This window comes from Monodon monoceros, unplaced genomic scaffold, assembly GCF_005190385.1.
Source record: "Monodon monoceros isolate NGI ecotype Baffin Bay Population unplaced genomic scaffold, NGI_Narwhal_1 Super_Scaffold_15, whole genome shotgun sequence".
NCBI classification, from domain to species: Eukaryota; Metazoa; Chordata; class Mammalia; order Artiodactyla; family Monodontidae; genus Monodon; species Monodon monoceros.
Window position 1 is genome coordinate 39,148,004 of NW_021703771.1, and position 17,873 is coordinate 39,165,876.

Here is a 17,873-nt window from a genome sequence, read left to right on the forward strand (position 1 = left end):
TGCTTTATAACAAAGTGAATCAGTTATACATATACATATGTTTCCATATCTCTTCCCTCTTGCATCTCCCTCCTTCCCACCCTCCCTATCACACGCCTCTATGTGGTCACAAAGCACCCTGTGCTATGCGGCTGCTCCCCACTAGCTATCTATTTTACGTTTGGTAGTGTATATATGTCCATGCCACTCTCTCACTTTGTCACAGCTTACCCTTCCCCCTCCCCATATCCTCAAGTCCATTCTCTAGTAGGTCTGTATCTTTATTCCCGTCTTACCCCTAGGTTCTTCATGATATTTTTTTTTCTTAGATTCCATATATATGTGTTAGCATACGGTATTTGTCTTTCTCTTTCTGACTTACTTCACTCTGTATGACAGACTCTAGGTCCATCCACCTCACTACAAATAACTCAATTTCGTTTCTTTTTATGGCTGAGTAATATTCCATTGTATATATGTGCCACATCTTCTTTATCCATTCATCCAATGATGGACACGTAGGTTGCTTCTATCTCCTGGCTATTGTAAGTAGAGCTGCAGTGAACATTTTGGTACATGACTCTTTTTTTTTTTTTTTTTTGCGGTACGCGGGCCTCTCACTGTTGTGGCCTCTCCCGTTGCGGAGCACAGGCTCCAGACGCACAGGCTTAGCGGCCATGGCTCACGGGCCCAGCCGCTCCGCGGCATGTGGGATCTTCCCGGACCGGGGCACAAACCCGTGTCCCCTGCATCGGCAGGCGGACTCTCAACCACTGCACCACCAGGGAAGCCCTACATGACTCTTTTTGAATTATGGTTTTCTCAGGGTATATGCCCAGTAGTGGGATTGCTGGGTCATATGGTAGTTCTATTTGTTGTTTTTTAAGGAACCTCTATACTGTTCTCCAGAGGAACTTTTGTTTAAACAAACAGTTCAAAGGTATGGCAAAAGCACAAAATGTTAGGCTCTCAAGAGTATTTTGGTAATACAAGAAACCTCTGCTATTTGGGCACTAAATACTTTTTAACTGCTTTTTGTTCCAAGTAGACATATACTCAAAGATTAATTTGTCAATTTAACAGAAAAGAAAATCCAAATTCTAGTTCTACTCTTTTGGATGCCCTCCATATTTTATAGAGTAGGATTCACAAGTCTTTCCTTCATCTTATAAATAAATTCATTTACATCTAGCTAACATTCTGGCACAACCAGACAATTTTACTTTAAGACAAAGTCATTTTCCTTTTCCCATGATATTTATCATGAGAAATAAAAATTCATCATTTTGCATATACACCTCTTTACAGACACATAAATATTCCTTTACATTTCTTAAAAAGGAATATACCAACATATCTCAGTTTCTCATATATATCTTTTCAACCTGTTAATTAATGGTCACTTACAGTGTATAAAAGCAAAGCCAGGGGTATGTTAAAACTATGTTTGTTGACCCAGTATTTATTTCATTCTCCACAAATGACTTGCTTAGATATTGTAATTTGTATCCAAGGATTATTAATTAAATGATTAACTCAATTTAATATTAGTTTAGGAATTAGAGGGAATTCCTTGGCAATCCAGTGGTTAGGACTCAACCATTTCACTGCCAAGTGTTCGGGTTTGAACCCTGGTTGGGGAACTAAGATCCCACAAGCTGAGAGGTGCAGCCAAAAAAAAAAAAAAAATTAGAAAAATTTCTATAAAGTTTAATTAATTAGGTTTTTTTGGGTTTGTGGAAACAAACCCAAGCCTTTCATGAGTTATACTAGTATGCTAACATTTTAATTTACATTGTGATAAGATCAGGAAAGAGAGGTATAGTTGTTTTAAGACAGCATTATTAAGCTAGTCGAATTTGTTCAAGGATTCACCTTGATTAGAAATACAAAATTTTGAACTTCATATTTTCTATTTCTATTTTTTATACTTAATTTTTAAGAGCTCTTCAAATTAAGTTTAAAAGTACTAAAGTTTATTAATATTTCTCTCTCCTCTGTCAATTTACATTGCATTACTTATTTTGTCAACCTGTAAACAAGGCAATTAATTTAACTCATAGCTAAAAGTTTTTTTTTCCTTCTGCATATAGGCTTCATTAAGAGAAATATTATTTTAAGAATCAACAGACTTAAAGCAATGAAAGTTGGATGTTTCCTTCCCTTTCTAAAAATTCTTGAGTTCTCTATTTTAAATTTATAAAAGTGTTCCGTAGTCTCTGTAAGCCAATCAAAAAAGGAATGCAATTAAATTTAAGAGACTTATAATCTAATTTTTCTTTAGAGCAGGTTTTCTCAACCTTGGCACTATTGACATTTTAAGGAGATAATTTATTGTTTGGGAGGGCTCTCCTGTGCGTTGCAGGATAGTTAGCATCCCTGACCTCTATCCACTAGACGTCAATAGCACCCCCATACACAAACACAATTGTGACACCCAATAATGTATCCAGTTATGGCCAAATGTCCCCAGAGCAGAAAAGGATCAAAATGACTCCCAGTTGAGGACCACCGCTCCAGAAATAGGCAAAGGTGCTCAGAAAATATATGCCCTCACTTAACAGATAAACATATTAATCTTATGGGAAAGCTATGGAAAGAGCTCTGGAGAGTTTATAGCTGGACTTCTCTCTCTTTGTGTGTATGCTATTTTTGTAGTACTGTTCAATCAGATCGTGGGTTGAGCTGGGGGCACAACTTTAGGTTTATTAACACCCTGTTTTTGGACACCAAGCTGTTCCTCACATCTTTACTTGACTCACTTTTGTATTTATGCTTTCTTATTTTCTTTTGAGAGGAGAGAGGGTAAAAGTTATGCACCCAGAGCTTTTTAGATTTCTTGCAGTGGTCATGAATTTCTAGGCAAGCCAGTAGCAATCACTCTTATTCAATCACATTGTGATAAGATCAGGAAAGAGACATATAGTTGTTTTAAGACAGCATTATTAATATATAAATTCAGGCTCGTTTGTAGAATGGTTATACAAACCAAAAGAACCTTTAAAGTCTCTCTCTACCCTTTGCTCTAAAACCATGTGAAAATTATTTCTAATTTTATCCATTGTGTATATTCTCTTTGATGGTAAATCTGGTATTGGAATTAGATATCCCTATATAGTGAGTACAACTTTTCTGACCTATTAATCTCAAATCGCATGCTGAGGAAGAGAGAAATTTAGCTTCAGAGAGAAAGTTATAATTGTAAACAGACTATTGTTAAAAGCTGTGCCTTCCTTTTGCAAAGAGGAAAAGAGTCTTTTTAAAAAATACACAAAAAGAACCAACAATCTTAGTTTTATAACATTAGCCACAGATGAATCAAATGTAATCGAAGTACAAAAAATTTATTGGCTGACGGTAGCAGCTCCAGATCTCCAGTGGCTGCTCTAAAAAAAAAAATATTTTTTTCTTAATTAATTTGAACTCAGAGTGTCACACACATGAAAAACAGCACAGAGGATATCATCAATGGTTAGGCAACAATAAAATAAATCAGTAATGTAGAGAATGATATGAACAACTTCCCAACTTACTACTGAAACTAGTTATCAGATTGACTAAATCAATGTCTCAAGACCCAGAAGCAAAGGGAAGATGTATCTCAGATGACAAAAGATAACAAAATCCTCAAGACAAATCAAGACAATCAGATATTCTGTCATAAAAACCTCATAAAGATCAGACAGTAAGAACATTAAAATCTATATTATCAACATTGCTGCCACCAAATGAGAAATTAGTGGTTGTGTACAAATCAGAACCAGCATGAAAAAAGACTTGACCAGGAAACAACCAAACAAACATAAAGAGTCAGAAAAAGAAATAGAATCAACTAGATTAAAATCCTGTTGCCGAAAAGAACAAAGCTGAAGGCATAACCCTTCCAGACTTCAGGCAATACTACAAAGCTACAACGTGGTATTGGGACAAAAACAGACATATAGATCAATGGCACAGAACAGAGAGCCCAGAAATAAACCCACACACTTACGGTCAATTAATCTTCAACAAAGAAGGCAAGAATATACAATGGAGAAAGAGTCTCTTCAAATGGTGTTGGGAAAGCTGGATAACCGTATATAAGTCAATGAAGTTAGAATAGTCCCACACACCATACACAAAAATAAACTCAGAATGGCTTAAAGACTTAGGTATAAGACATGACATTATAAAATTCCTGGAAGAGAATATAGGCAAAACATTCTCTGACATAAATTGTACCAATGGTTTTTTTTTTCCTGAATTTTTCAAAAAATTTATTTTATTTATTTTTGGCTGTGTTGGGTCTTTGTTGCTGCGTGCGGGCTTTCTCTAGTTGCAGCGAGCCTGGGTTACTCTTCGTTGAGGTAAACAGGCTTCTCATTGCAGTGCCTTCTCTTGTGGAGCACAGGCTCTAGGCACGCAGGCTTCAGTAGTAATGGCACGCGGGTTCAGTAATTGTGGCTTGCGGGCTCTAGAGCGCAGGTTCAGTAGTTGTGGCGCATGGGCTGTGTTGCTTCACAGCATGTGGGATTTTCCTGGACCAGGGCTCGAACTCATGTTCCCTGCATTGGCAGGTGGATTCTTAACCACTGCGCCACCAGGGAAGCCCTCTTTTTATTTATTTATTTTATTTATTTTTGCTGAGTTGGGTTTTAGTTGTGGCACACAGGATTTTTTGCAGCGTGCAGGCTTCTCTCTAGTTGTGGCATGCGGGTTTTCTCTCTCTAGTTGTGGTGCGTGGGCTCCAGCACACGTGGGCTCTCTAGTTGAGGCGTGTGAGCTCAGTAGTTGTGGTGTGCGGGATGTGGGATCTTAGTTCCCTGACCAAGGATTGAACCCACATCCTTGCATTATAAGGCATATTCTTTACCACTGGACCACCACAGGAGTCCCTGGACCAATGTTTCCTTAGATCAGTCTCCCAAGCAAAAGAAATAAAAGCAAAAATAAGCAAATGGGACGTAATCAAACTGATAAGCTTTTACACATCAAAGGAAACCATAAATAAAACGAAAAGACCACCTGTGGACTGGAAGAAAATATTTGCAAATGAAGCGACTGACATGGGTTCAATTTCCAAAATAAACGGTTCATACAACTCAATATAAAAAAAAAAAGCAACCCAATCAAAAAAGGGGTAGAAGACCTAAAGAGACATTTCTGCAAAGAAATACAGATGGCCAACAGGCACACGAAAAGATGGCTCACCTCACTAATTACTAGAGAAATCCAAATCAAAACTGCAGTGAAGTATCACCTCACACCAGTCAGAGTGGCCATCATCAAAAAGTCTATAAATAATGAATGCTGAATAGGGTATGGAAAATAGGGAACCCTCCTACACTGCTGGTGGGAATGTAAATTGGGGCAGCCACTATGGAGAACTGTATGGAGGATTCTTAAAAAACTAAGAATAGAGTTACCGTATGTTCCAGCAATCCTACTCCTGGGCATATATCCAGAAAAGATGAAAAACTCTAATTTGAAAAGGTACATGCACCCCAATGTTCATAGCAGCACTATTTATAATAGCCAAGACAAGGAAGCTACCTAAACATGCATTGACAGAGGAATGCATAAAGAAGTTGTGGTATATATATACAATATTACTCAGCCATAAAAAAGAATGAAATAATGCCATTTGCAGCAACATGGATGAACCTAGAAATTATCATACTAAGTGAAGTAAGACAGAGAAGGACAAATATGATATCACTTATATATGGAATCTAAAATATGACACAAATTAACCTATTTACTTAACAGAAAGAAACAGACATAGAAAGCAAACTTACAGTTACTAAAGGGGAAGGGGGGAGGATAAATTAGGAGTATAAGATTAACAGATACACATTACCATATATAAAATAGATAAACAACAAAGATTTACTGTATAGTAAAGGGAACTAATATATTCAATATCTTGCAATAACCTATAATGGAAAAGAATTGAAAAAATATATATGTATATGTGTAACTTAATCACTGTGCTGTACACCTGAAAGTAACACAATATAGTAAATCAACTATACTTCAATTAAAAACAACAACAACAAAAACTGTTGTCACAGGAGATTCACCCTAAGACTAGAAAAAGATACACCTCAAAGAGCTCTTGAGTTGCTCCTCATGGACAATGCAGTTTACTTGGCTCTGGCTGGTGAATACACCTCTGGTAGATAAATACATAAAATCTTGGTGGAATCTCTAGAATTGTCAAAGGAATAGTCAGACACAAAGCATTTAGAAAAGTTTACTTCCAAGAAAAGTTTGCAAGAAACTCCAAGTTTTAAAAAGAATTGGTTCATCAAATAAAAAAATACAAAAAATGGGGGGAAAAACCCCACAAAATTACCAACATTACCAAGTTTGTAGTTATGCAGTCCATGGTAGAAAAGACAGAAATTTTTTCACACAGCTGTCGTAGCCACAAAGGTTATCACAGGTCTTCAACTATCAACATTGCAAAAACTTGGTGATAAAGTTGCTTTTATTAGGCAGTCAGTACTTATAAACAAAACCTAAGGATTCTTTTGTTTTGGGAAAGTGAACCAGGCACAGGGACCCTGTTTTTGTTTGCTTATTTTATTTCTTTCAGGGTACAAGTTGTTTTATTTTCTTATTATGATGTACACACTTACTGATAATGGCAGCAAAGCATTGTATCAGTTTTGCTTCCACACATGCTTCCTTTAGTCCTTGGTAGTTACAAATCCTTCCATGAACAAATACTGAGGTAGTTTATTATTACTTAAGGTAAAAGACATAACAGTACAGAGGGGAAAGTCAAAGTTTGAGGGAAGGTGCTTTGGATATGAGGGATATTTTTTCTTTTTTCTTGAAAGAAATTGTCATATCTTTGTGGACAAAATAATGGAAACTTAGAATGTATAGGGTTAATATACAAATGACTAAGACAAATCTTAAGAATTTGATTTTGCCTGACAAAAAATCCAGGAGAAGGAGTATAACAAAATTAAATTTGTCAGGGTATTCCAGTGAGAAGGTAAATTGTATGGAAAAGCTGACCTTGCCATACCTCAAAGAAAAATGCATGCAGAATTATATACTTCAAGAATTTATATAATACTAAGAGTATTGAGGTCCATTTAATCCATATCCATTAGATGACCTCTTCCAAACAGCCAGGCACCTTGGTTTTTCCCAGAGATCTATTAGAGCAGTTTTTCTCAAAATGCAGATTATGATCCATTAGTGGATCCTAACATTGATTACTAGTGGGTTGTGACTAAAAGTTTGTTTTTAATGAAATAGAATAGAAAATATGAGAATACATTTAGGTAGTACTCTCAAGTAAGTATTGAGACCTCTACTTCAGGTAAGATTTAGTAGAAAAGCCACGCTCCCACTAAAACGATAAATTACAAAGTCATATGTTTAAAGTCATTGGAAAGTTATAGACACAATGAAGACTAGAAGAATTAAAATTCCAGAAAGGGAAGAACCCTCCTAGGTCACTTGACAATCCCTGGCTATTTTATTCCTTAGAACATTTACCAATTCTGGTCACAGTGACTCTGTTTTTGGCATGGGGACTCCACTGGGACAAAGACAAGCCAGGGGAGTTTTTGAAGGCCATGGATGCAGGCATGACAGATTTGTATTTAAATTCTGAAAAATACCACTGGACATTTGCTGAATGCTAGAGTATAAAAGAAACTGGAGAACTGGCCAAGAAAGGCAGAATAAGATCTGCAGTCTCATGGTGAAGAGATAAATTTCTGCTAGCGAAAGGGACTGCATCAAACAGTCCCTCAAGTTTTGGCCAGATATTGAACTTGATGGGATGGGAGGCTAAGCTCAAAACTTTTGAAGGACAGAATTTCAGGGATGAGAAGAAAGGGAAAAGCCCAGCTGTCAGTCAAAAGTCTCAGAAGGCCATACCCAAGAAGGAAGCTGGATTGCAAAGTCATAGTGAAATCTGTCCACAGTGCTTAGGAGACAAACTCCCACCAGAGACAGGAAGTCAGCAAGAAACACTTGATGAGTTTTCCTCTCAAGACATTTGCCAGATTTTAAAGCTACATGAGGCGAGAGGCTAATGAGCTAAATTAAAACCTCCAAAGGGCAGACTGAATCTCCCATAGTGTTTACGGGCTGAAAGGAAAGAGACCTCCCAAGCTATCGATCAAAAGTCCAGGTGAGCCACACCTGAGGAAAAATGACAAACAAGAGGTAGACTGAGTCTAACTAAAACCAGAATCCATCCCCAATCTAGTTCAGTTCCTGATGGGATTAAGGTGATCAGCCCTTCAAATTATGCAACTAACAGAGGAAAGGGAGAACCTTTATGAGGGAAAATAACATCATTACAAGTCCCATTTGTTCATTTTATACCCCAAATATGGCATATAATAAATTATAAGGCTTGAAAAGAGGCAGGAAAATGTGAGTGATAAGAGAAAAAGCAGATAATAAAAGCAAACCCATAGATGATCCAGATATTGGAACTAGCAGGCTGGGACTTTAAAATAATTGTATAGGGCTTCCCTGGTGGCACAGTGGTTGAGAGTCTGCCTGCCAATGCAGGGGACGCAGGTTCATGTCCCAGTCTGGGAAGATCCCACATGCTGTGGAGAGGCTGGGCCTGTGAGCCATGGCTGCTGAACCTGCACGTCCGGAGCCTGTGCTCCGCAACGGGAGAGGCCACAACAGTGAGAGGCCCTTGTACCGCAAAAAAAAAAAAAAAAAAAAGTATATGTGTGTGTGTGTGTGCGCGCGCGCGTGCAAGGGAGCAAAGGAAAAGATGGACAAAATGGGTAAAATGATGGATAATTTTGACAGAATTGGAATCTATAAAAATAATTAAATATACATTACAGATTTTAAAAATACAACAGCTAAAATTGAGAATTCATTGTGCAGTTTAAGCAATAGCTTAGACTGAGCAAAAAGAGTTAGTGAACTTGAGGGCAGATAAGTTGATAGTACCCAAAACTGAAGCACAGAGACAAAAAGAATGCAAAGAATAAAACTTAGTATAAGAGACATGTGGAATACAGTGAAGCAGTCAAATATATATTTAATTAGAGTCATAGAAGGACGAGAATTAGAGAATGGGGCAGAAGCAATATATGCAGAGATAATAGTCAAGAAATTTCGAAAATTGATGATAGACATCATTCCAAACATTAAAGAAGCTCAGTGAACCTCAATACACAACAAGGATGTATACAAAGGAAACCATAATCAAGTATATCATAGTTGAACTGCTGACAAAGATAAAATCTTAAAAGCAGCAAGAGAAATCAAGGCACTTTACTTTTTCAAAAAGCAACAGTAGGGCAGATGACTATTTTACTGAAATTATGGAAGCCAAGAGATATTTAAAGTACTAAAAGAAAAAAAAAACTGTCAATTTTATGTCCAATTAAAATACCTTTAGAGATCATAGTAGAAATATAGATTTATTCAGACAAATGAGAGCTGAGAGAACCCATCAGGAGCAGACCCACACTATGAAAAATATGAAAGGAAGTTCTTCAGGCTAAAGGAAAATGAACTCAAATGGAAGCACAGATCTTCAGGAAAGAAGAGCAGCAGGAAAGATAAATATATGGGTAAAAAAATTTTAATTGACTTTCAAAGTAGCAAAAATAAAAATATTGTGGAGTTTATGTGTAGACGTATAATAAACAGTTGCATGAATTGTAGGAAGGAGTTATGTGGACTTAAACCATTGTAAGATTTTTATTTGGATAGTAAAACACTGTAAAAAAAATTGCTAGCTTTAGAGTGGAAGACACCATGAAAACAAAAACTACTAGCTTAAGGTAGGCTGTAATAAGTCAAGAATATATTGGAATCTAGAGGAGTAACTATCAAAGTGTGCCTTTTGATTTAGCAGCATAAGCATCATCTGGGAATTTGTTAGAAGTGAAAATTTCCAGGTTTCCCCCAGACCTACTAAATCAGAAACTTTGGAGGTGAGGCCCAGAAATCTATGTTTGAAGAAGTCCTTTAGGTGATTCTGATGCACACTAAAATTTGAGAACTATAGGTAACTACCAAAAGAAAACGGGTATAATTAAAAACCTAATAGAAGAGGCAAAACAGAATAATAAAAATACTTGATTAATCCAGAGTAATGAAGGAAGGGAAGAATAAAGGAACAAAAAATAGGTAGGACGAATAGAAAAATAAATAAAACGAATAAAATACATAGTAAAATACATAGTAAGATTGTGCACTTAAACCCATCTGTAACAGTAATCACATTAAATGTAAATGAACTCAATGCTCCAATTAAAAGACAAAGATTTTCAGACTGAAGAGACAAAATGACACAGATAATTTTAAAGGATTTAAAAGATACACCATGTAAATACCCCCAAAACAAAAACAAAACAAAAAAAAAACCTTCTGTGACTATATTACTAATTTGTAAGTTTGACTTGAAGAAACATGACTAGAGATGAAGAGGGACATGTCATAATGATAAGTTTCAATTCAATGAAAAAAAATTTACAATCCTATTTGTATACAGCCATAATATAGCTTCAAATATATAAAACTATAATGTCAGAACTAAATGAAGAAATAGAAAAATCCATAATTATTATCAAAGATTTTAATATACCTGTCTCAATTTCTCATAAAAATCATACCAATAAATCATATATAAAAGATTAAGAAGAAATGTGATCTAATTAACCTAATCGAGCACTGTTCCCAACAATAGTAAATATATATTCTTTTCAAGAGTATTTGGAACATTTACCAAAACAGATCATATGTTGGGCCATAAAGCAAGTTTAAAATATTTTTAAAAATTGAAGTCATGCAGGGTACATTCTTAGAACACAGTGCAATCACACTAGAAATTAATAACAGAAATATAGAACCACCTCTAAACAACTTATAGGTCAAAGAAGAAATCACAATGGAAACTAGAAAGCATTTAAATGATAAATAATGAAAACACAACATCCAAAATGGTAATGCAGCTAAAATAATGCTTAGAAGGAAGTTTATAGCTTTAAATGCATATCTTAGAAGACAAGTAAAAAATTAATGATCTAAACTTCCATCTCAAGTGCTAGAAAAAGAAGAGCAAATTAAATTTAAGATAGTAAGATAAATAGTATAATAAATGACTCTTAATAAATAATAAATATGTAAATAATAAATTATAAATTATAAATAAATAATTCAATAGGTATAGCTCAATTTGTATAATAAATTATATAAATAAATATCAATAATAGATGAATAATAAATGAGCAAAAATCAATGAAAGAGAAGGCAGACATAGAGTAGACACAATAAAACTAAATATGGGGGGCCTCCCTGATGGCACAGTGGTTGAGAGTCCGCCTGCAAATGCAGGGGACACGGGTTCGTGTCCCGGTCTGGGAGGATCCCACATGCTGTGGAGCAACTAGGCCCATGAGCCATGGCCACTGAGCCTGCGCGTCCGGAGCCTGTGCTCCACAACGGGAGAGGCCACAACAGTGAGAGGGCCACGTACCGCAAAAAAAAAACAAACTAAATATGGGTCATTTGAAAAGTTTAATAAAATTATTAAATCCCTAATAAGACTGATCAAGATAAAATAGCAAGTACAGAAATTATCAGTATCAGGAATGTAAAAGGAGACAGCAGTATACATCCCATAGACATTAAAAAGATAAAGGGCTGAACAAACGTATGGACACCAAGGGGCGAAAGTGGCCGGGTTGTGGTGGTGGTGGGATGAATTGAGAGATTGGGATTGACATGTATACACTAATATGTATAAAATAGATAACTAATAAGAACCTGCTGTATAAAAAATAAATAAAATTAAATTTAAAAAAAAGACAAGGGGCTTCAAACACTCCCTAACAACATACACAAAAATAAACTGAAAATGGATTAAAGACCTAAATGTAATGCCAGACACTATAAAACTCTTAGAGGAAAACACAGGCAGAATACTTTATGACATAAATCACAGCAAGATCCTTTTTGACCCACCTCCTAGAGAAATGGAAATAAAAATAAACAAATGGGACCTAATGAAACTTAAAAGCTTTTGCACAGCAAAGGAAACCATAAACAAGACGAAAAGGCAGCCCTCAGAATGGGAGAAAATATTTGCAAATTAAGCAACTGACAAAGGATTAATCTCCAAAATTTATAAGCAGCTCATGCAGCTCAATATCAAACAAACAACCCAATCCAAAAACGGGCAGAAGACCTAAATAGACATTTCTCCAAAGAAGATAGATTTCCAACAAACACATGAAAGGATGCTGAACATCACTAATTATTAGAGAAATGCAAATCAAAGATACAATTTGGTATCACTTCACCCTGGTCAGAATGGCCATCATCAAAAAATCTATAAACAATAAATGCTGGAGAGGGTGTGGAGAAAAGGGAACCTTCTTGCACTGCTGTTGGGAATGTAAATTGATACAGCCACTATGGAGAACAGTATGGAGGTTCCTTAAAAAAGTACAAATAGAACTACCATGTGACCCAGCAATCCCACTACTGGGCATATACCCTGAGAAAACCATAATTCAAAAAGAGTCATGCACCACAATGTTCATTGCAGCACTATTTACAATAGCCAGGACATGGAAGCAACCTAAGTGTCCATCATCTGATGAATGGATAAAGAAGCTGTGGCACATATATACAATGGAATATTACTCAGCCATAAAAAGAAACAAAACTGAGTTATTTGTAGTGAGGTGGATGGACCTAGAGACTGTCATACAGAGTGAAGTAAGTCAGAAAGAGAAAAACAGATAGCGTATGCTAACACATATATGGAATCTAAAAAAAAAAGTGGTTCTGAAGAACCTGGGGGCAGGACAGGAGTAAAGACACAGACGTAGAGAATGGACTTGAGGACATGGGGAGGGGGAAGGGTAAGCTGGGACGAAGTGAGAGAGTGGCATGGACATATATACACTACCAAATGTAAAATAGAGAGCTAGTGGGAAGCAGCCGCATAGCACAGGGTGCTTTGTGACCACATAGAGGCGTGGGATAGGGAGGGTGGGAAGGAGGGAGATGCAAGAGGGAAGAGATATGGAAACATATGTATATGTATAACTGATTCACTTTGTTATACAGCAGAAACTAACACACCATTGTAAAGCAATTACACTCCAATAAAGATGTTAAAAAAGATAAAGGGCTTCAAAGGGCAACATCAACAAAGTGAGAAGATGACCCACAGAATGGGAGAAAATATTTGCAAATCACATATCTGATAAAGAACATGTATCTAGAATATGTGAAGAACACTTACAACTCATCAGTAAAGAACCAAAAAACTCAATTTAAAAATGGACAAAGAATCTGAATAGACATTTCTCCAAAGAAGATATACCAATGACTAATAAGTACATGAAAAGATACTCAACATCATTAGCCATTAAGGAAATGTAAGTCAAAACCACAGTGAGATACAACTTCACATCCACTAGAATGGCTAAAATAAAAAAGAAAGGTGGCAAGTGTTGACAAGGATGTAGAGAAATTAGAACCCTCCTACAATGCTGATGGGATTATAAAATGGTGCCCCTGCTTTGGAAGAGTCTGGCAAAAACTTTGACTTGAATATTTATAGCAACATTATTTATAATAGCCAAAAACTGGAAACAACCCAAATTTCCACCAACTGATGAACCAGTAAGCAAAAGTGGTATAAGAACACAATGGAATAATATACAGCCATAAAAAAGGACTGATATACTGATACATGCTAAAACGTGGATGAACTTTGAAAACATTATGAGAAATAAAAGAAGCCAGTCACAAAAGACCATGTATTATATGATTCCATTTATATAAAATTTCCAGAATGGGCAAATCTCTAGAGATAGAAAGTAAGTTAGTGGTTGCCTGTTGCTGGGAGGTGGGGTGGCTTAGAGAAAAATGGGGAGTGACTGCTAATGGATATGGGGTTTCTTTTTTGGGTGATGAAAATGTTCTAAAATGAATTGTGGTGATGGTTGCACCACTGTGAATACACTAAAAATCATTGAATTGTTCACTTTAAGCAGGTTAATTGTATGGTGTATTAATTATATCTCAACACAGCTGTTAAAAATACAATGTAAAAGGATATTATGAATAACCTTACACCAAAAAAAATCAACTTAGATGAAATGCTCTTTTAAAAAATATTAAAATGAATACAAAAAAGAAACAAAAATATGAATAATCATAATCTGTTAAAAATACTGGATCTGTAATTTAAAACCCTCCCATAAAGAAAATTTCAGGCTGAGATGTTTCACAGGTGAATTATTCCAAACATTTAAGGAAGAAATAATACCAACCTTAAACTTTCTCAGAATATAGAGGAGAAAGGAACAGTTCACAACATTTTTTTAAGAGGGTAGTATAATCTTGATACCAAAACCTGACATGAACATTTTAAGAAAATGACAGGCCAATTGTTCTCATGAACATAAATGCAAAAATCCTAAACAACATAGTAGCAAAATGAGTCCATTTTTCTTTAAAAAAAAAAAAAAAGATAACAGATCATTGCCAAGTGGGATTTATTCCAAGAAAGCAGTTTTGTATTAACAATAGAAAATCTGTGAAATTCACCACATTAAAAAAATAAATGGGGAAAATCACATGGCTACCTTAATAGATGCTGAAGAAGCAATTGACACAATTCAATACCCATTCAAGAAAAACAAAACAAAGCTCTAGGTAAACTAGAAGTAGATGCAGGTTATCCAATTCAGAACATCAAATATATGTCTTGTGTGTCCCCTCACCCAACTAAAGGTCATGTTCTGTAGCCACACTGAGGAGAAAACACTAATGTGTTTGTCTGAAAAATGCCTAGGGGATGGTGGAACTGACTTGGAAGGAACCAGGGTCCTTGAATGTCCAAGAGGAGCAGACAGTTTACACACATTTACCAAACACATTACATTAGACACATTTAAACAATTTTTTTTCTTTAAGCCACTGATGACTGTGTCTTTTTGTTAAAACAGTCTTACCCTACTGATCCAGGAGATGGTGTATAATGTGTAACAGGAGAAATTTCATTTGTACACAGGAAGAACATGTTGATGATCAAAGATGACCAAGCATAGGGCTTCCCTGGTGGCACAGTGGTTGAGAGTCCGCCTGCTGATGCAGGAGACACGGGTTCGTGCCCCGGTCCGGGAAGATCCCACATGCCGCGGAGCGGCTGGGCCCGTGAGCCATGGCCGCTGAGCCTGTGCGTCTGGAGCCTGTGCTGCGCAGCGGGAGAGGTCACAACAGTGAGAGGCCCGCGTACTGCAAAAAAAAAAAAAAAAGATGACCAAGCATCAAAAATGGTTTACCCAGCGAAGTTATGGAATACCTTGCAGATCTTTGTGAAGAAGATTGAATTGCCCCATGGTGATACAGGGCCACCTTGCTTACAGTTTAAATTCTATTCTAGCATTTGCTAGGATAAAAATCATTGTTTTATTTTGGTACCTATCACATTACCAAATTTTAGGGGTTTTAAAAATGTTCAGAACTGTGCTGATTTATGTGTTTTGATAGATGGGCTTTATCCATTTACATTTATTATAGTTACTGATATATTTGAACTTATTTCTACCATACTTCTTTTTGTTTCCTTTTTTCCTGCCTTCTACTGGATTTAAAAGATCCATTTCCTATCCCTCACCCCTGCTTGTTTGGGAAGCTCTGTGTTGCATTTCCATTCTTTTGGTAGTCACTTTGAAGTTTTTGACATGCATTATACATTTCCCTATAAGACTCTGAAGTTATTCATTATTTCTCTTCTAAACATTCCTGCTTTAACCCCATCGAAGCCCACTTTACCTATTAAACACCCTCAAACCCTACTCAAGCTAATCTCACCATCTTTTCCTTAGAGCTTAGATTGTACCACTTTTTAAACCCACTTTTAAAAAGGGGGGGGTTGGTTTGTTTGTTTATAGTCGATAGTTAATTAAATGTATTTATTTTTTAAAAGACACTATTGAAACAATTCTTGAGAATCTCTTTTCTGAGACGTTAAATGAGGGCCCAGTGCCTGTCTCACGCAGAGTAGGCGCTCGATAAATGGAACCCATCTTTCCCTCTCCCAAAATAAACTGTTGTGTACCTAGAGCCTGTCATACAGAGTGAAGTAAGTCAGACAGAGAAAAACAAATACCGTATGCTAAGACATATATATGGAATCTAAAAAAAAAAAAAGTGGTCATGAAGAACCTAGGGGCAAGATGGGAATAAAGACGCAGACCTACTAGAGAATGGACTTGAGGACACGGGAAGGGGGAAGGGTAAGCTGGGACAAAGTGAGAGAGTGGTAGTGTATATATGGACATATATACACTACCAAATGTAAAATAGATAGCTGGTGGGAAGCAGTCTCATAGCACAGGGAGATCAGCTCGGTGCATTGTGACCAGCTAGAGGGGTGGGATAGGGAGGGTGGGAGGGAGGGAGATGTAAGAGGCAAGAGATATGGGGATATATGTATATGTATAACTGATTCACTTCGTTATAAAGCAGAAACTAACACACCATTGTAAAGCAATTATACTCCAATAAAGATGTTAAAAATAAATAAATAAATAAACAGTTGTCTGTCTCTTTCACACTAGCCATGAGTGCTCAGCAGGCATGGATTCCTCTGGGTTGGATGCATTTCATGGACAGTTGGCAAAGACCAACCTCTCCTTATGTTAATTTTGTGAATACTGTACTTGACTGTGTAACAAGCTAAATGATGCAGGATTAAATGTTCTCATTTCTGAGCTGTGAAGTGTTGAAAGTGACCAGGAAATAAGGGCAGAATATCCATCCTTTGGGAGAAGAATGTCAGTCTGTGTTGCTGCCCCTCTTGGCTGCTGGTTGGAATGCAGCTGTTAAGGCAGCTGTTTAACTGTTTGCCCAACTTGAAAGGACACTGCCAAGTGGCAAATACTTTTCATAACAACATTTTACTTTTGCTGAGAACAACAACAGTGCATTTTATTGAGCTCCAGCAGTGTGCCAAACATGACAGATTTATAACTCTGCAGGTTCACAACCTAGACTGAACACAATGCTCATTTCCATTTTTAATATTTATAAAAAGAATGAATAGGCTCCCAAAGGTAGCCTCTACACAAAACATCTCTACATCTTTCCTATTTGTTGAAAAGGCAGCAGAGTAACTTGAGAAAATGAAATACCTCTGAAAATGAAAATCTTAGAAATGTCAAAGGAAAAAAGGAAAGTTTAAATATTTTACCCCTTCTTGTGACTTTACCCCTTCTCATCCAGGACAGATGAGGGCAGCAGTAGCACAAGAAACACATCATCTACTGAATCTCCTGCAATTCGTGGGTCTCATTCTGGGTCATGAAGTTAATCTATGTTGTTCATTAAAATATTGACACTAAGTACTTAGCAAACAATTGTGTTGAATCTGACAGGCTGTGAACTGGGGTGGCAGTGGGGGTAGGAGGTGGTTATCAACTATTTTATTTCATTGTAAAAGCTATATGACAAATATCAGCATTCAGAATTAAGAAAACACATTCAAATGAGTAAGCGTGATTTTCTTCCAAACCCAAAAGTACATGGATCATGATCATATGACATAGACCTGCACCCTCAGTCTATTACCCGTGGTCAGAAGCTCATGCCTTCAGAAAGGCTTATGGAGATATACTTTAGGCAAGTAGAGGGATCCTGCGCACACCTATTGTTTGTTCCAGCTGAAGTGGTATTAGAAAGCAGCAGTAACCACCACTCATAACATTTAGTGTGTAATCCCCTTTACAGCCTTTATGAAGACAACAGAAGTCAGGCAGGGTGGATGCAAACTCATTTAATAAACCCTCACAGTCAAAGCTGGAACAGAGATGTTTCTAAAGGTGAGCTGGGCTGAACAAAGATGGTCAATGGATATTCTAACCTATGTTATG

At 36.6% G+C, this 17,873-nt stretch overlaps 1 protein-coding gene across 1 annotated transcript in view; it reads left to right on the forward strand.

The window, feature by feature from the left end:
- Nucleotides 1–17,873, forward strand: part of CEP57L1 (centrosomal protein 57 like 1) — a 115,617-nt gene that overhangs the window by 74,605 nt on the left and 23,139 nt on the right. The gene's annotated exons all lie outside the window — the stretch shown is intronic.